At 40.5% G+C, this 12,148-nt stretch overlaps 2 long non-coding RNA genes across 10 annotated transcripts; both read right to left on the reverse strand.

Moving 5' to 3' along the window:
* Positions 1-5,200: 5,200 nt before the first annotated feature.
* LOC125507909 lies at positions 5,201-6,021 on the reverse strand. Its single transcript, XR_007283124.1, has 2 exons — positions 5,958-6,021; positions 5,201-5,734 (listed from the first exon to the last, which is right to left on the reverse strand). It is a non-coding gene; the product is annotated as an uncharacterized LOC125507909 (long non-coding RNA).
* An 892-nt stretch (positions 6,022-6,913) lies between these two features.
* On the reverse strand, positions 6,914-12,148 carry LOC125507908. Of its 9 annotated transcripts, none has more exons than XR_007283123.1 (11): positions 11,548-12,147; positions 11,414-11,457; positions 10,482-10,609; positions 10,254-10,323; positions 10,075-10,131; positions 9,799-9,868; positions 9,298-9,384; positions 8,381-8,494; positions 8,224-8,279; positions 7,575-7,716; positions 6,914-7,433 (listed from the first exon to the last, which is right to left on the reverse strand). It is a non-coding gene; the product is annotated as an uncharacterized LOC125507908 (long non-coding RNA). The 9 variants fall into 9 exon arrangements; XR_007283120.1 differs by having other exon boundaries at positions 7,575-7,763; positions 11,548-12,146; XR_007283122.1 differs by having other exon boundaries at positions 8,224-8,494; positions 11,548-12,148.

Below are 12,148 nucleotides of genomic sequence, written 5' to 3' on the forward strand. Positions count from 1 at the left end.
ATGAGATTTACCATGTAATCAAGTTAGTTTTGTTAGGGTTTGATCCCTAGTATCCACTATGTTCTGAGATTGATGTTGCTATGCTTAATGCTTGCCACTAGGGCCCGAGTGCCATGATTTCAGATCTGAACCTATTATGTTTTCATGAATATATGTGTGTTCTTGATCCTATCTTGCAAGTCTATAGTCACCTATTATGTGTTATGATCCGACAACCCCGAAGTGACAATAATCGGGATACTTCTCGGTGATGACCGTAGTTTGAGGAGTTCATGTATTCACTATGTGCTAATGCTTTGTTCCGGTTCTCTATTAAAAGGAGGCCTTAATATCCCTTAGTTTCCGCTAGGACCCCGCTGCCACGGGAGGGTAGGACGAAAGATGTCATGCAAGTTCTTTTCCATAAGCACGTATGACTATTTACGGAATACATGCCTACATTACATTGATGAACTGGAGCTAGTTCTGTGTCACCCTATGTTATAGCTATTACATGAGGAACCGCATCCGGCATAATTATCCATCACTGGTCCATTGCCTACGAGCTTTTCACATATTGTTCCTCGCTTATTTACTTTTCCGTTGCTATTGTTACAATCACTACGAAAGCCAAAAATATTACTTTTGCTACTGTTACCTATATTATCATATTACTTTGCTACTAAATACTTTGCTGCAGATACTAAGTTATCCAGGTGTGGTTGAATTGACAACTCAACTGCTAATACTCAAGAATATTCTTTGGCCCCCCTTGTATCGAATCAATAAATTTGGGTTGAATACTTTACCCTCGAAAGTTGTTGCGGTCCCCTACACTTGTGGGTTATCAAGACTAATTTTTGGCGCCGTTGCCGAGGAGCATAGCTCTATTCTCTGAGTCACTTGGGATTTATATCTATTGATCACTATGAAGAACTTGAAAGACGCAAAAACTACGATTTATCCCTCAACTACGAGGGGAGGTAAGGAACTGCCATCTAGCTCTGCACTAGATTCTCCTTCTATTTTGAGTAAGCTTGCGACACCTAAACCTGCTACTGCTATGAATTCTGATATGTCGCATGTTATTGATGATGCCACTTCTGCTATGCATGATACTCATGATGAAACTACTTCTGTGTGTGATACTACTTTGCCATTAGGTGAATTTCTTGATGAACAACTTGCTAGAGTTAGGGGGAATGAAATTATTAAAGATGCTATTATTGATGATAGTGATGATGAAAATTCTCCCAATGATTATGAATTGCCTGTTGTTACTGAGGTTTATGTTATGAATGAAGAAGCTGCTAGAGCTATCTTTGCTTGCAATGATAGATATGATCTTAAGAAGTTATTAGCTAAATGGAAGCAGCAGTCTCTTAATGCTAGAATGAAACCTGACCCTGCTTTTGCTACTTCACCTATCTATGTTACTGATAAGGATTATGAATTCTCTGTTGATCCTGAAATTATTACTTTAGTTGAATCTGATCCTTTTTATGGCCTTGAATCTGAAACTGTTGTGGCACATTTTACCAAGTTGAATGATATAGCTACCCTGTTTACTCATGATGATAAATCTCGCTATTATTATATCCTTAAGATATTTCCTTTCTCATTAAAGGGTGATGCCAAGACTTGGTATAATTCTCTTGCTCCTGGTTGTGTGCGTAGTCCCCAGGATATGTTTTGTTACTTCTTTGCTAAATATTTCCCTGCTCATAAGAAACAAGCTGCCTTGTGGGAAATATATAACTTTGTGCAAATCAAAGAAGAGAGTCTCCCACAAGCTTGGGTGAGGCTTCTCCGATTACTTAATGCTTTGCCTGATCATCCTCTTAAGAAAAATGAAATACTTGATATCTTTTATAATGGACTAACCGATGGTTCCAAGGACTACTTGGATAGTTGTGCTGGTTGTGTTTTCAGGGAAAGAACAGTCGACGAAGCTGAATTATTATTGAATAATATGTTGACTAATGAAAATAATTGGACTCTTCCTGAGCCAATTCCTGAGGCAATTCCTGAACCAATTGAGCCAACTCCCGAGCCTATTCCTAAACCCACTCCGAAGAAGAGAGGTGTTTTATTTCTCAGTCCTGAAGATATGCAAGAGGCAAAGAAATCAATGAAAGAAAAAGGTATAAAAGCTGAAAATGTTAAGAATTTACCACCTATTGAAGAAATACATGGTCTTAATATACCGCCTGTTGAAGAATCACATTGTCTTGATAGCCCGGCACAGGTAGTAAAGGTAAATTCTCTCTATAGATATGGTAAAGTTGAAATCCCCTCTACTAAATTTCATAGCCCATGCTTAGATGAATTTGATGACTTTATGGCTAGACAAGAAAGTTTTAATGCTTATGTTGGTAGAGAGTTAAAGAATAATGCTTTCAAGATAGGACGCGTGAGCGATAATATGGCTAGAGTTAAAGGTGAACTCAAACTCGTTAGCAAATATGCTTCTATGGTTGCTACTCAAGCTGAGCAAGTACTTAAAGCTCAAAATGATTTGCTTGATGAATTAAATAATAAAAATGACTTTGCTGTTAGAGTGGCTACTAGAACTAGTAGAATGACTCAGGAACCTTTGTATCCCGAAGGCCACCCTAAGAGAATCGAGCAAGATTCTCAGATAAATAATTTAGAGGCATCTAGTTCTTCTAAAAATAAGAAAAAGAAAAACGATAGGACTTTGCATGCTTCTAGTGAACCTACTATAGACACACCTGAGAATCCCAATGATATCTCTATCTCTGATGCTGAAACACAATCAGGTGATGAACATGAACCTAGTGATAATGTTAATGATAATGTTCATGTTGATGCTCAACCTAGCAAAAACAATGAAGTAGAGATTGAACCTGCTGTTGATCTTGATAACCCACAATCAAAGAATCAACGTTATGATAAGAGAGATTTTGTTGCTAGGAAGCACGGTAAAGAAAGAGAACCATGGGTTCAGAAACCCATGCCCTTTCCTCCTAAACCATCCAAGACAAAGGATGAGGAGGATTTTGAGCGCTTTGCTGAAATGATTAGACCTATCTTCTTACGTATGCGCTTAACTGATATGCTTAAAGTAAATCCTTATGCTAAGTATATGAAGGATATCATTACAAACAAAAGAAAGATAATGGAAGCTGAAATTTCCACCATGCTTGCTAATTACACTTTTAAGGGTGGAATACCAAAGAAACTTGGAGATCCGGGTGTACCAACTATACCATGCTCTATTAAAAGAAATTATGTTAGAACTGCTTTATGTGATCTTGGAGCCGGTGTTAGTGTTATGCCTCTCTCTTTATATCGTAGACTTCAATTGAATAAATTGACACCTACTGAAATATCTTTGCAAATGGCCGATAAATCAACTGCTATACCTGTCGGTATTTGTGAGGATGTGCCTGTTGTGGTTGCAGATGTCACTATCTTAACGGACTTTGTTATTCTTGATATTCTCGAGGACGATAGTATGTCTATTATCCTTGGTAGACCCTTTTTGAATATTGCAGGGGCTCTTATTGATTGCAACAAAGGCAATGTCACTTTTCATGTTAATGGTAATGAGCATACGGTACACTTTCCGAGGAAACAATATCAAGTTCATAGTATCAACTCTATTGGAAAAGTTCCAACTATCATTATTGGAGGTTTTGAATTTCCTCTCCCAATTGTCAAGAAAAAGTATGATATTCTTATTGTTGGGGATTTTCATATCCCCGTTGAGGTAACTTAGTGTTATTCGAAATTTCTCCGGTTCCGTGTTATTCGGAATGAGTTTGTTAACAAGACTTGATCAACCTTGTTAGTGGATTCATTTTGATGATCACGAGATGGATGAAACTAGAAGGCACAACCTTGTGTACCCTCTTTTTACTTTCTGTTATTTAGAATAAATAAAGCAAAAATAACATTATCCGTCTGTTTTCTGAATTATCCGTGCATTAAAAAAATATCCCGAAAATAAAAGTGCTCCAAATGCCCTGCAAATTAGTATGATTTTTTATGGAATATTTGAGGATTTTAGGCACTGAAATCACTGCAAGAGGGGCAAGCACCAGGCCACGAGAGTGGAGGGCGCACCCCCCTGTCTCGTGGGCCCCTGGTGGCCCCCTCCACTTATGCCAGCACCCACACACTTCATGTTCTACCCAAAAAAAATCCCCATCCAGCTCAAGCACGAGTTCTAGCTCATTTTGCTGCGATTTTCGATCTCCTTGCTCAAAGCTCCATTCACAAAACTACTTTGGGAGATTGTTGCTTGGTATGTGACTCCTCCATTGGTCCAATTAGTTTTTGTTCTAGTGCTTTATTCATTGCAAATTTTTGCCGCATAGGTGACCATGTTCTTGAGCTTGCATGTTAAATTTATGAGGTCCCAAGCAATTCTAATGCATGATATAGGCTCTAGGCACTTGTAGGAGTAGTTGCTACCAATCTTGTTTAGTTTTATTCACTTTTATTTTGAAGTTACTAAAATTTCAGAAATTTTAAGAAAATGTTAAGGAAACTTTTCAGGGGCTCTTCTAGCCAAGGCTCTCAAGAAAAACACGCTAAAGAGAAGGAAAAGGCCAAGTATAATCTTCCTCGCTTAGCGGAAGTACGGTCGTGTGAATGGCCATGCGATGATTTCTTGAAAGAAGCTGGAATTCATGAAGATTTTTATTCTTTGATCGAGAATGCAGGCCTCACCGGTTTCCTCCACGACCGGATCGATCAGTATCTCTTACTCACCAATACTTTCGTGCAATTTTTTTATTATTATCCTAAGAAGTCACCGCCTTCAGTATCATTTCATTTATATGATAAATTCAGAGAAATGTCTTGACGTAATTTTTGCGCGGTAGGTAGGATACCCTATGAGGGAGAATTAGAGGAACCCCATCGTAAAGATGTGGGATGGCTTTGTTAACACTATCGCTGTAGAGGAGCCAAAGAAGGGTTCCGAGGCGAAAATCTCTAGCATACACTTTCCTGTTTTACGCTACTTTGTCATATTTGCTAGTAGATGCTTGATTGGTCGTGGAAATAGTGGAAACTTTAGTGTTCTTGATATTATCATTCTTCAACATGCCTTGCTTGGAGATAATAGTTTTAGTATGGGTGCCGTCATTGCTAAACGGCTAGGCCTGAATCGTACAAAAGGCCCCATATTTGAAGGTATCTATGCTTCATGTCTTGCTAGACATTTTCAGATACCTATTAGGCACCATGAGAAAGAGGAGACAAAATTGCCTCCTCACATTTTAAATTACAAGAGCATGGTAGCCCAAAAGTTTATTGTTGACAACGAAGAGAAGATGCTTTTATATAACCTTAGATTTAATAAGAAACACAATGAGACTATTATTTTGCCTGCGCCTCTGTTGTTCGATTTGCTTGCAAATAATTTTCTTGTCACGCCGGAGGCGGTGTATGCTCATCGAGCCCAAGCATCCACTCCAGAACCTGAACCCGAGCCGGAACCTGCACTGGACCCTTATCGTGCATCATCTTTCCAGTGGGATCCGGAGATGACGAGCTAGTGGTATCCTGATTACACTTCCCAGTACACCGGGAAGAGTAGCAGCGGTCCTTGGTACTAGACCAACTTAGGCAAAAAGCCTAAGTTTGGGGGAGTACATATTTCTCACCGACTTTACATTCATGTTCACACACTAGTCGTCGGTGCTCATACTCTTTCATTGTATTATCCATGCTAGTTTAAATTCCTTTTTCTCGCTTTCTTCTTGTGTGTTTGATAAACCTTAAGAAAAACCAAAAAAATAGTTAGTTTAATCTCCATGCTTGTAGTAGAAATTAAAATGAAAACCCAAAAAGATTTCTAGTTCTTCTTTTACTTGTTGGGAGCTTTCCCGTGTAAATAGTTTTATTTTTTTTCTTTCCTTTGGGGGTCGAGAAGACCATATTAAAAATGTTTAGTGGCTCTCATATGCATGATTGTTTATTTAACTTAGAGCCCATATTACCTGTCTTCTCTCTTGAGTTGAATGCTTGCAGATTCCAGCTTAGTCCATTGCACGTGCACTATTATTATACACATCGTTCAGTCATGCAAGTGAAAGCAATAATGACGATATATGATGGACTTATTGAGATGAGAAAAGATGGTATGAACTCAACCTCTCTTGCTTTTGTAAATATGATAAATTCATCGTTTCTGATTCAGCTTATTATGAGGTAAACATATTTGCAATGACATTTAGAGATTATAATTGCTTGTGCCATGCTTGATTAGCTATGAGTTATAATGGTTTACACCAACATGCTATTAGAATAATTATGATGTGGTATAATGGGATGGTATCCTCCTTTGAATGAACTAGATGACCAGTTGCGCCAATGGCGCAAAGGTCGAGAGTAAGCCATGTATTGAAAGAGTGTACATTAATATTATTCGGACACATATTGGAACATATGAAAATAAGTACTTATTGCTGGTAGATAGATACTTAGTAATGATACATAGTGTTCTAAGAAGCTTACGATTAATTATTTACAATGTTATTAGCAAACAAAGTAGATAGTCACATATAGGCGCTATGAAGTGATAAACATTAGACAGAGTCATCGTTGCACCCTTGACCATGGCGCAAAAAGCGAGAGCGAGCCAAGCATTCAAAGTATGTGTATGAGATTGATTTAGAATCAACTTATAAAGATACTTATATTCCATTACATGAAAGCTATGCTTGAAAGAAAATATTCCGATCAATTGGTGATAGCATACATTGGCTTTAAAAGACGGGCTATATTAGCATAGATGAATGGTGTATATAGTGCTTGCCTGTTAACCATTGCTCGAGTCTTGTACCTGCCGTCAACAGGAAGGAAAGAACCTACGACCTAGGCGGACGAACAACCTAGCCGCACACTGCAGACAGGATCAGAGGCCTATAGAGGAACAAAAATAATCAAGCGACTGTATGTAAAACAATAAGCAGATGGTTCACCACTGGGAGAGACTGTATTTGATACATATAACAATTGAGCATATTTTTGGAACACCAAATGGAGCATGAAACAAACATATATAGCAAGCCAAGAAAAGGAGGAATCATGATGCCACAATGAAAAGAGTAAGTCCAATGGACACAACTACAGAAGTACATGTCATAGGACAAGATGCAAAATCTATATATCAATTAGATATAGAAACAAAAACAATAAAGAGTAATCATAATGATCTGGGTATGTTGTAGATTTCCTACTGAAATTATAATTTAATCAATTTAATGTTAAGAGAAATGCAATGAGGAAAGGGCCTGTAACATGGAGTTGGTCCAACCCAGCCTCTCTAATTCATGAAACAGTAAGTTAATTGTCACAGTCTTCTAGTTATTAATGGTCCCGCGTCACTAATCTCAACCAACGCCAAAAGTTTGTGATCCCATGAATGTACTAAGCGATTTCCATCAAGCCTGGACCAGCTCTCTTAGATACCCCTGCCAAAAATAGGAAAATGGAACTATGAATACTCTCAGCTTACACAAAATAAAAAACTATGCAGGACATGATAGACACTTAGAATTGCAAAGTTCATTCGATGTCATAAAGCAAAAGACTAAGAACCATTATGTACCAACCTGGACGTTGCCTCTTACTCCCTTAGATATCATGGTTCAACAAATAAACCTCTTACTCCCTAGAAATAGTAAATCCTGCCTTCATCAATTACAGGGAGGAGCTTCCAACTGGATTTGAAGGACCATTTGTATTATACTCCCCCTATACCAGTATAAAAAACCACAATCTTTTCACCATCAATAGTTATCCTGCAACATCATTCAACTCTCACATGATTTAGAGAGAGTAGTAATGAAGCACAGATAATAACATTTGTCAGAAAAGAGTAGGAGAGAAACAGAGTACAATTTGAATGCTCAGAACAATCAAATTAAACACTACAGGGAAAACTAAGAACAATCAACCTTAACTACTGTAGGGAAGATAAAAGTCGTCTCAAATTAACTGCTATTGGCTTTACTACTATTGTTCAGACTGATTATCAACTACTACAGGAAAAACCAAGAACAATTGACCGCAACTATTGCATGAAAGATAAAGCATTCTCAAATTCTTTTTTCTTTCCGAGTTGAATGACTCCATCCAGACCAAATGACCAAGCTGGTCATAAAAAGGGACATAAAAAAATGTCGATAGAAGTGAATCAGTAAAAACAAAAACAAAAAACTGTATGCGAATAATCAAGATGGGATGAGTGCTTTTAAGCACCATGTCAAGAACCAGAGCCATGGCGAAAATTCTGGTGATTTCATATGCAAATAAACCTGCAAAAGTAGCAAGATGACTCAGACTGACAAACAAATCTCTTGACAGTGCTCTTTGGCAAGTGCTGCAGAGATGGATAATACTCAATCAGTCTCTATACCAATGTCTCCTGTAGGCTGGGTGTAGTACACAGCTTTTGGGAGCTATAGAGTGTGTTCAGCATAGCATCCAAAATAACCCTTGGTGGAATGTGTACAGGATCCATTAGGAAATCCTAAGATGATTTTATAAATGTTAGATTATCGCTCATAAAAAAGGCCATATAAGGATTATTGCCATTGATCAGTACTATGCATATGTAGTATGGTCAAAGAAGATAGATATGAACAATTTATAATACTGGTGTTAGCTACCATGTCAGACTAAAACTAAAAGAACTTGTTGAGTAATCATAGATAGCAGGAAAGTCTATGTTGGTTGCATTTAATTATTCAGTTTTAGTACAGGTGCTGTTCAAGAATGGCAGAACCATTTTCTACCAAAGCTCACTGTACTAAAGGCTTATCCAATGCCATAGCAGAGCCGATCAAAGAGGCACTAACGGACAGGGGTCTCGCAAAGTACATCATGAATTTCCATGTCTCAATCTGGCAGTGTAAAACTGCAGGTTCCATGGCTCAAAAAAAACTAAGTGATTTGAATCTAAAATAAACCTAGGTTTATTACCTATAAGGCCATCCCCAGGAACATCAATCTCTACACCAGCAAGCACATGACCATTCCCGTCGATCTCACACAAGTAAAAAGGCGGAAGCAATGCACATTGTGCTGCCACAGTTCCAAAATTGGAAGAACAAAGGACACCAGAGCACACATTCTAGGTAAACGAAGTAATTGCACAATACGAAGCAGGAAAGAATATATGTAAGCAGAAATAACAGCAGGCAATAGCACCAATAAGAACACACAAAAAAAAAGCAAAATGTCACACCACAAGTTACACACACAGTTAGAACCGGTTAAATTACTTGATTTGCAACAAGTATAAAGAATATAAGTAAAAGAGGAAGTTGGAACCTTAGCAAGTTGATCAGAGGAGTGCAAATACTGGACGATGAACCAGGAGATGAGCTGACTGCTGACACCAACCGTAGAAAAGAAACCCTGCAACAGATGTAGATGCAGGAAAATATGAGAGCTCACTCTCGTAGAGCAAGACCAAGCACATATGCCAAATGGAAAGAAAGGCAGAAACAAGAGCATTAAAGCGTAGGGAAAAGGTGCAAGCAGCATACAAACAAAACATACACACGTGCATATCGTACAGCTGGAAAGGAAATAAGCGATAGAAGACAAACAAAATGGACTCAAACAATAATTACCAAGAGCACACAAATAAATAGTATAAGGTAAGAGGATAAAACATTCCATGCACAAGAAAACCGTTCTACCAAGAACGCTAAAGACACTATGTTAGAGGAACAAAATGTATTGAAATAGTAAACAATTAGCAGGGAAAGTACTAATAATAATAATCACCAAGTGCACACAAAGAAGCATGAGGTCAGAGGATGGAACCTTCACAAGATGAAAGAAAGCAGATGAGGCCCTTGACGAGATCAACAGCACCAGAATCCCAAGAACAGACCTGGAAGAAAACAGTTCATAAATCAGGACATAACCAAGCTTTCTACCCACAAGGAAACTCTTCTACCAAGAATGCTAAAAACAGTATATACAACAGCACGAGCAGAAGGGAATAGGACAGATCTTAACCCCAAACAGAAAAAGGATTCTAAGCACGACCGCATTTCATCAAACAGGTAGTAAGCAAGCGGGAAAAAAGTGGCTCACCTCTGACGAAACGTAAATCGCACAGTTCAGACCGACGCAAGAATCAAGAATTAGATCCTGCAAAGAAGAGAGAGGAATCAGTTACACTCGGGTTGTTTTTTCTCTTAAAGAGGATTGAATCCTAACCCTAGAGCGAGAGGAAAAAAGAGAGAAAGAGAGGCAGGGGCGAAGAGGCATACCAGAGGAGGAGCATGAGGAGCAGGCCTCCACGGCCAGAGCGCCGCCGACCGCCATGGGAGAGATTAGATCCTGCAAACAAGAGAGAGGAATTAGTTACACTTGGGCGGGCGCGTCGCCGCCTGGTCGTCCTCCTTCTCATGCATCTGCCCCCTCCCTCTCCTCACGCCCCACGACCCGCGCGCTGGCGCCGACGAGGAGAGGAGCCGCTGATATGGCAAAATGCTAACCTGATCCCCAACATAGTCGATGAGCAGGCCAACCTTGCTCTGCAGGTCCTGGTCGCCGAATAGCCGGACGCCGTGCCGCAGCAGCTGCAGCGTGGGGTAGATGAACGACAGCAGCCCGCCCGCACCAGCTGCAGCGTGGTGCAGATGAACACGAACAACATTTAACAAATATATATTCACTTCTTAACTAATGGTAAAGAACTGCCATTGATGGATTTAGCAAGCGGCAATTGGTAAGCTGCGCCTAATTATCAAACGTGATGTCTGTGATCTTATTAAATAATTCCTCTTATACATCGAATATAATTAAGTAGGAAAACCTGTAGGTACCATACCAAATAGATGGTCTACTGTAATCAGCTTGGTATAAACTGGGAAACAATGATCTAACACGTGAAACTAAGCCATTAAAATTGCAGAAATATAATAGATATAGTTCATGGGGGTTTGAAAACATACCAAGCTAGCATTTGAGACATGCAGAAGAGATGTATATCTGTATAAGATACGATTTCTAAACTTACCAAGGTTAGTAAGCCAAGGAACAGAATAGGAATCCCTAATGAACACGCAAAAGGGAAATGAAAAATTACAAATTATGTCATTACTCGCACTCAAACGTAAGTAATTTATTCTTGGACATAAGGCTTCTTTGAGGGAACATGCATAACCTCTCCAACATAGGCCATGAACAAAAATACAATGAAGAGCAGAAGCAAGCATAACCCACCTCGACCAAAGCAACGATCAATCAACAGCAGGAAACACAACCTCGCATTTTGGTCACTACACGCGCATTTTATCAAACAGCTCACAGGCAAGCATAAGAAGTATATCCTAAGATTGATGTTGAAGGCGGATTGGTGGGTAGGAGGACACATAAGGTAGAGATCAAATCAAGAGCAGAAGGAAAAACGATGGGAGAAGCTCACCTTGGCATAGGCCGCCTGCATCCACCGTTGAACGCCATGTCCTGCTGACAGCCGCACAAACAAATATTGGAAGGGGAGCAGGGTACTGAAAGAAAGGGAGTAAAAAAAGGAAGAAGAGAAGAATTGTTGTGTACCTGAAGCCTAAGGCAGACGCTCGGCTGCACCGGCTGCTCCTGCTTATTTTGTTGAGCAGCCATGACGAGGAAGAGGTCGAGCAGAGCATCCGCGTACTGGAGGAGAGACGGTGAGGTAGATGATGAGGCAGCCGTTTTGGGTCTTCGAGCTGCCCGATGCCGATCCCTTCTCCATCGGTCCGCTGTCCGCCTCTCTTGCTGAGCGCCTCCGGATCAATCCAGCTCCGGCCGACTGGCCCTGCCGTCGCCGGCGACATCACCCTGTCCCAGCGTACCTACCTCCTACTCTCCTCCAGTCGTCCCTCCGACTGCGCATCCGTGCGAGCTCCGGCAGCCCTGCTCCCCCTCGACTGCGACGTCGGCGCCCGCCACCCTCCTCTACCGCCCGCCCGCGCTCTCTCTCCCAGCCCGCGTTCGAGGCGAAGTCCATGGGGTGGCCGACGGATCCGGCGACCCATCGGAAGGAGGAGGAGGTGGTTGGAGGGAGCGGCGGCGGGTGAGGACGAGGGAGGGAGGGAGGGAGGGAGGAGCGAGGGGTGCGGGGCTGTGGATTGGGGCGCCGCTTTCTACCTCGCGTGCTACGGTGTTTTTTTTCCTTCGC

The sequence above is a fragment of the Triticum urartu genome, chromosome 5 (assembly GCF_003073215.2).
Source record: "Triticum urartu cultivar G1812 chromosome 5, Tu2.1, whole genome shotgun sequence".
NCBI lineage: Eukaryota > Viridiplantae > Streptophyta > Magnoliopsida > Poales > Poaceae > Triticum > Triticum urartu.